Here is a 6,641-nt window from a genome sequence, read left to right as displayed (position 1 = left end):
GAGCGGCGGATCGGCCCCGTCTCCTCTCTTCCGGCGTCCACCCCTGTAGATCTCCGCTCTCCACTCAGAAAGCGGAAATCCGCTCCAGGGCCAATTCCGCGTGTGAAATCTCCATATTTCATTTGCGGTTTAGGACGGACGGAGAGTGGTGTTCACAGATTTCCTTTTGTTTCCTTGACCACTTTGCGATTCAATACTGTTGCAGACTCTCGGGATGACACCCAATCAGAGTTCTGGCTTCAAGGAAAAAGCAGTTGGGCACCAAACCGACTGCTCTCTACCCAACTGTGAAGTCGGGAAGGTTCATCACTGGGACTATCTAGCGGTGGTCCTCCCCCCATTAGCCCCTCCCCGCGTCGTCTAGACTCGAGTCTTGAGCGGGAGCCGGCGACTTGTGTGCAGGCGGGCGTCCTAGCCCTAAGATCCTTTAGTTATTTAGTCGCTAAGTCATGTTCAACTCCTTGCGACCCCATGGACTCTAGCCCGCTAGGCTCCTCTGTCCATGGGATTGCCCGGGCAAGAACACTGGAGTGGGTTGCCATTCCCTTCTCCAGGGGATCTTCCCCAACCAGGGATCCGGGGATCTTAGTTCCCTGACCAGGGATCAAACCTGTGTCCCCTGCAGTGGAAATGCAGACTCTTAACCACTGGACCTCCAGGGATCCTTTGAGTCTCTAAATCCTATACTCCATTCACCTCCCCAGAAAACGATTTATTGGAGACTGTCTGCAGCTGTCTTTCAGCGTAATCTTTCCTGTGTATGTGCGTTTAACAGCTCTATTGTTTACTGCGGTATAACACACACAATAAACTACACCCATTTAAAGGGTACGCGCTGGTAAGTTTTGACCTAGGTGTATACACGTAGGTGTATATAGCTTCCGTGATGAAGCTATCATCACAATTAAGATAATGAATGCATTCACCACTTACAGAATTGTCCACCTTTACCTAGGTCAGGTGGTAATTCTCATTCCTATATCAATTAAAAAAAATCTTCTGTTTCTTCATGTTTACACCATCAAATCTCCCAAGATGTGTGCAGTTGTGACCTAAATTCTGCCTTCTTTTCCTTTACAGCGACTGCTCCTTTTAAGAAAAACTGTCTTCCTCTATTCCCTCTCCCTTGTTCAGGAAGGCAGGAGAATGAGGGGATTATGACAGGTGCAATCATTTCCATCAACATACAAACTTGCTGGAAAAGCTGTTAGACAAAAAACAACTCACTGATCTCTTTCTTGTCCTCTCTAGAACACGGATCTTAAAAAGGTTGATCATTCCTGTCTCTCCACTGCTTTCAAGGTTCATCCATGTCTCAGCATATTTAGTTCTTCATTCTTTTTACAGCTGATTAAGAACCCATTGTATGGAGACCCATTTTGTTAATCTGTTCACCTGTTGATGGTCATTTGGATTGTTTCGCCTTTGACTATTTGGAATAATGATGCTAGAAACATCCATGCACAAGTTTTTGTACAGACATGTTTTCAATTCTCTTGGGTACTACAGCTGTTTATGGGACATATGGTAACTAACTTTTTGAGGTACTGCCAATTTTTTCCCAAAAACAGCTGTACAATTTTACATTCCCTCTAGCAATGTATGAGGGTTTCACTTTCTCCTGTCTTCACCAGTATTTACCCTCTGTGTTTTAAAAATTATATCCACCTAAGTACATGTGAGGTAGTATCTATTCGTGATTTCTGTATTTCTCTAATGACTAGTGATACTGAGCACATTTTCATGTGTTACTGACCATTTGCATATTTTCTTTGGAGAAATGTCTGTTTAGATACTTGGTCCATTTTTCAGTCTCTTTTTAGGTCTATTCAGCATTTATCTTCTTAAGTCAGTTTCATCAGTTTAAATGTCTTTCTAGGAATATGCCCATGGAATCTAATTTGCTGGCCTACAGTTGTTCATAGGATTCCCCTATAATCCTTTTATTTGTAGTAATATCCCTCTTTCACTCCTTATTTTAGTAATCTGAGTTCTTTATATTTTTTCTTCACCAGTCTAGCTAAAGATTTCTCAATTTTGTTGACCTTTTTTGAAGCGCCAACTTTTGGGCTCATTGATTTAATCTATTGTTTTTCTATTCTCTAATTCATTTATTTCCACACAACTTTATTGTTTCTATTTCCTTTGAATTTAGATTACTCTTATAATTTCCTAAGATGGGAGGTTAGGTTATTGATTTGAGATCTTTCTTAAAAATAGTCATTTAAAGATATAAAATTTCCTTTAGGCATGGCTTTAACTGCACCCCAGAAGTTTTGGTATGTTGTGTTTTCATTTTCATTTATCTCAAAGTTCTTTCTAATTTCCCTTGTGACTTCTGTCTTCAATCCATTGGCTATTTAGGACTCTGCTTTTTAGTATTCATAGATTTGTGATTTTCCCAGATTTGTTAATGGTTTCTAGTTTTATTTCATTGTCGTCAGAGAACATATGTAGTATTATTTCAATAATTCATTGAGGCTTTATGGTGTACCATATGGTTTATTCCTGAGAATGTTCCATGTGTACTTGAAAAAAATGTATATTTGCTATACAAATATATTAACTATATAGTTGGGTAGAGTGTTCTATAGATACTTGTTAGATCTGGCTAGTTTATATTGTTTTTCATTTCATTGTTGATCTTCTAGACATTATTGAAAATGGGAGATTGAAAACTCCAACTATTGTTATTGAATATCTATTTCTGTCTTCAGTCCTGCCATTTTTTGCCTCATGTATCTTGGGACTCTTTTGTTAGGTGCATGTGTTTATAATTGTTGTATCTCCTGATGGACTGATCTTTTTATTATTATAAAATCTCCTTCTTTGCCTGTAGTGACAATTTTTTTCTTAAAGCCTATTTTATCTAATAATTGTATGGCCATCTAAGCTCTCTCTGAGTTACTGTCTGCATGGTATATTTTTTCTCATACCTTCACCTCTTGTGTCTTTAAATCTAAAGACCATCTCTTGTAGCTAGCATAGAGTTGGATTGTGGTTGTTTCGGTTTTTTGTCCATTTTGCCAGTCTCTGCCTTTTGATTAGAGTCTTTAATCCATTTGCATTTAATGAAATTACTGATAAGATAGGAATTTATGTCTACATCTTGCTATTTGCTTTGTATATGCCTCCTACCTCCCCCGATTCCTTCATTACTGCCTTTTCTTTTGTTAAATATTTTCTAGTGTAATATTTTCCACCAGGGCTTCTCTGGTGGCTCAGATGGTAAAGAATCCATCTGCAATGTGGGAGACCTGGGTTCGATCCCTGGGTTGGGAAGATACCCTGGAGGAGGGCATGGCAACCCATTCCAGTATTCTTGCCTGGAGAATCCCCATGGACAGAGGAGCCTGGTGGGCTACAGTCCATGGGGTCACAAAGGGGCGGACACAACTGAGTGACTAAGCAGCACAGTGTAATATTTTAGTTCCCATGTCCCTTTTTACTATATATTTAAAGTCATTTTCTTAGTGGTTAATGTGTCTTGGGGTGGATCTCTTTGAATCTATTCTATTTCAAGTTCATTGAACCTCTTGAATGCATTTTAATGGTTTTCATCAAAGAGGGAACGCTTTTGGCCACTACTTCTTCCAGTACGTTTTCTGCCACCCTCTCTCTCGCTTTTCTTCTAGGATTCCTGTTATGTCTATGTTGGTGTACATATATATACTTCTGGAGCCTGTTCATTTTTTCCTCATTCTTTTTTCTTTCTATTCCTCAGACTAGGTGACCTCACCTGAATTCAGATTCACTGATTTCTTCTTCTTTTGCCAGCTCAAACCTGCTTTTGAACACCTCTATTAAATTTTTCATTTGCTTTATCATACTTTCCAATGCCAAAATTTCTACTTTGCTTTATTCAGAAAACAATTTCTATTTCTTTAATGATATTGTGTCTTTGGTGACACATCATTCTGTCTCTTTTATTTCTTTAAACATATTTTAAATAGCTGAATTAAAGTGTTTATGTAGTTAAGTTCAATGCCTGCACTTCTTCAGGGATGATTCCTATTGACTGTTCCCTCTGTGGCGCATGCTTTCTTTTTCTTTGCATGTCCCATAACTTGTGATGAAAATGTTGATAATACTATGGGGCAATTTTGGAAAACTACTGTTCCCTCCTCAGGGTTTATCTTTTTTTTTTTTTAGTGACTTTGCTGAACTAATTCTGTCAAGCCTGTATTTTTTGATGTATGGCCACTGAAGTGTCTGCTCTATTAGCTTAGTGGTCAACTAATGATTCTACAGAGATTTCCTTAGACACTTGGAACAAGTACATCTCCCAGTCTTGGGCACAGGACTGTGTGTGTATGTTTGTGTTTGTATGAAAGATATGCCTTCATGCTCAGGTAGGCAGTTTACATCCCTGCCTTAGTCTTCACTTCCTGCTTGTGAATATCCTGCTAGTCAGACAGAGGTGAAGGCTGAGAGAATTCAGTTCTCCTCTGGGCACATACACAGCCTACACTTGTATTTTTAGGAATATACTGACACTTTTCAAAACTTATGAACATCTCATTCCCTATCTTTACCTTCCAAGTTTTTTGTTGTTCTTCCAGCTGCTAAAACCATCTCAGCAAGTTGAGGTGTTAAACAGTTGGTGCTGATTATTTTTAACAAATGCACCCAGGGATAGGCTGCTCACAGTGGGCACACTCTAAGACAGGTCAAATAAAATAAACTCCAAGATGAGGACTTACAGGAAACTGCCAGTCAGGCCAAATAAGAACACCTCATTAGGAATGGAGCTTTGGGTGAGCTCAGCACCATTCTGTACCCTCTAATGGCTGCAAGGCTGCTGGGGTTTCACCATGACTCTGGGGCTCTTGGTTTCCAAGGCTATCACAGAGATGATATAAAGATGTGATATAAAGATGATATCACAGAGATGATATAAAGGAGATGAAAATGGGGCAAGTAAAAACATCACCATACTTGCTGTTCTTATCAATATGCAAACACTTTTCTTTAATAAATGCTTCCTGGATTGTTGCAAGCTTTTGGCTAATTTGCCACTGTTCTCATTGCTTTTATGCAAGATAGGATTTTCAGAGGCTCTTACCCTACTATTCCCCCTGATGTCTTCACTTGTGAATTTTGAAAAGGAATTTTGATTGTAGCAATGTTCAAGTTGTGCCACCAAGTATCCCATGGACAGGGACTCATTTTCCTTTGTCTTTAGGGATGCTTTGGGGAAAACCTCTTTAAAGTATTACTGGAACTTTTAGGCCATGGGAGAATATCAGTTTAAGGGGAAGGGGCAGCTACTAACAGCAAATGGGACCAGACTCTTAAAGAAGTCCTTTGAACCTGTCCACTTTCAGGATTCTAAGTAGCCACCTGCCTGGGTCCATGCACGTCTGCTGATCTCTGCACCCTACCCGTGCAGTCCCCACTGAATCCAGTGGGTATGTGTCATGTCACATCAGAAACTTGTTTGGAGTGGGGTGTTTAAGCCAAGGTTTCTGGTGTGAAAGCTGGAGTTCAAAGCATCCAGCCTCAGTTGGATGGTTTGTCCACAAGTTACAAGTTTAATTACAGTTTACATAACTGAAGCCCCTTCTAGGCATGTGACTAAGGGTCTGAGGTGAGACCAGTAGGTACTGATATGGTGGTGGTGGTTTAGTTGCTAAACTGTGTCCGATTCTTGTGACACAATCGTCCAGGCTAAGCCTCGACAATAGTTAGCCTGAACTTAGCCTGCCAGGCTCCTCTGTCCATGGGATTCTTCAGGTAAGAATACTGGAGTGGGTTGTCATTCCCTTCTTCAGGGGATCTTCCTGACCCAGGAATCAAACCCAGGTCTCTTGCATTGCAGGCAGATTCTTTACCAACTGAACTACAAGGGAAGCCCCTAGGATATGCCTGCTGGTATTTATATGGCCTTAGTAAAGTCTTAAGAAGGACTTCTTGAACTTATGGCTAATTGGAGAAGGAGCCTCACTTTAAAGCACACAATCTGCAGCATGATTCAGATAATACACATGTCATGTAAAACATGATGGGCTAGATTTTGGTAGCTGAAATTGTTTCAGTGCATCATCCTGGAGCAGCTCACAGTTTTAAAGGACAAGTCTATTGGCTTACATACCAACATTCTTAGGTCAACAAACAATGGCCATGTATGTGCTTATTTTTGCATGGCCCGTGAGCTAAGTTTTGTTTTTTTAATATTTTTTAAGAGTTAAGGAAAAAAAGAATATGCAAGAGAGAACCAGTTGGGCTTGCAAAGCTTAGAATATTTACTACCTAGCCCTTTATTGGAGAAGGCAATGGTACCCCACTCCAGTACTCTTGCCTGGAAAATACCATGGACGGAGGAGCCTGGTAGGCTGCAGTCCATGGGGTCGCTAAGAGTCGGACACGACTGAGCAACTTCACTTTCACGCATTGGAGAAGGAAATGGCAACCCACTCCAGTGTTCTTGCCTGGAGAATCCCAGGGACGGGGGAGCCTGATGGGCTGCTGTCTATAGGGTCGCACAGAGTCGGACACAACTGAAGCAACTTAGCAGCAGCAGCCCTTTATAGAAAAAGTCTGCCTGCCTCTAGTTTAACAGAATCACAGATTCCAATAACCAGGCATATCGGAGGACAGTCAACACCCACAGTAAGATGAGAGAACCAAAGGGGACAAAA

Source organism: Bubalus kerabau, chromosome 11 (genome assembly GCF_029407905.1).
Source record: "Bubalus kerabau isolate K-KA32 ecotype Philippines breed swamp buffalo chromosome 11, PCC_UOA_SB_1v2, whole genome shotgun sequence".
NCBI lineage: Eukaryota > Metazoa > Chordata > Mammalia > Artiodactyla > Bovidae > Bubalus > Bubalus kerabau.
This window is presented reverse-complemented; position numbering follows the sequence as displayed.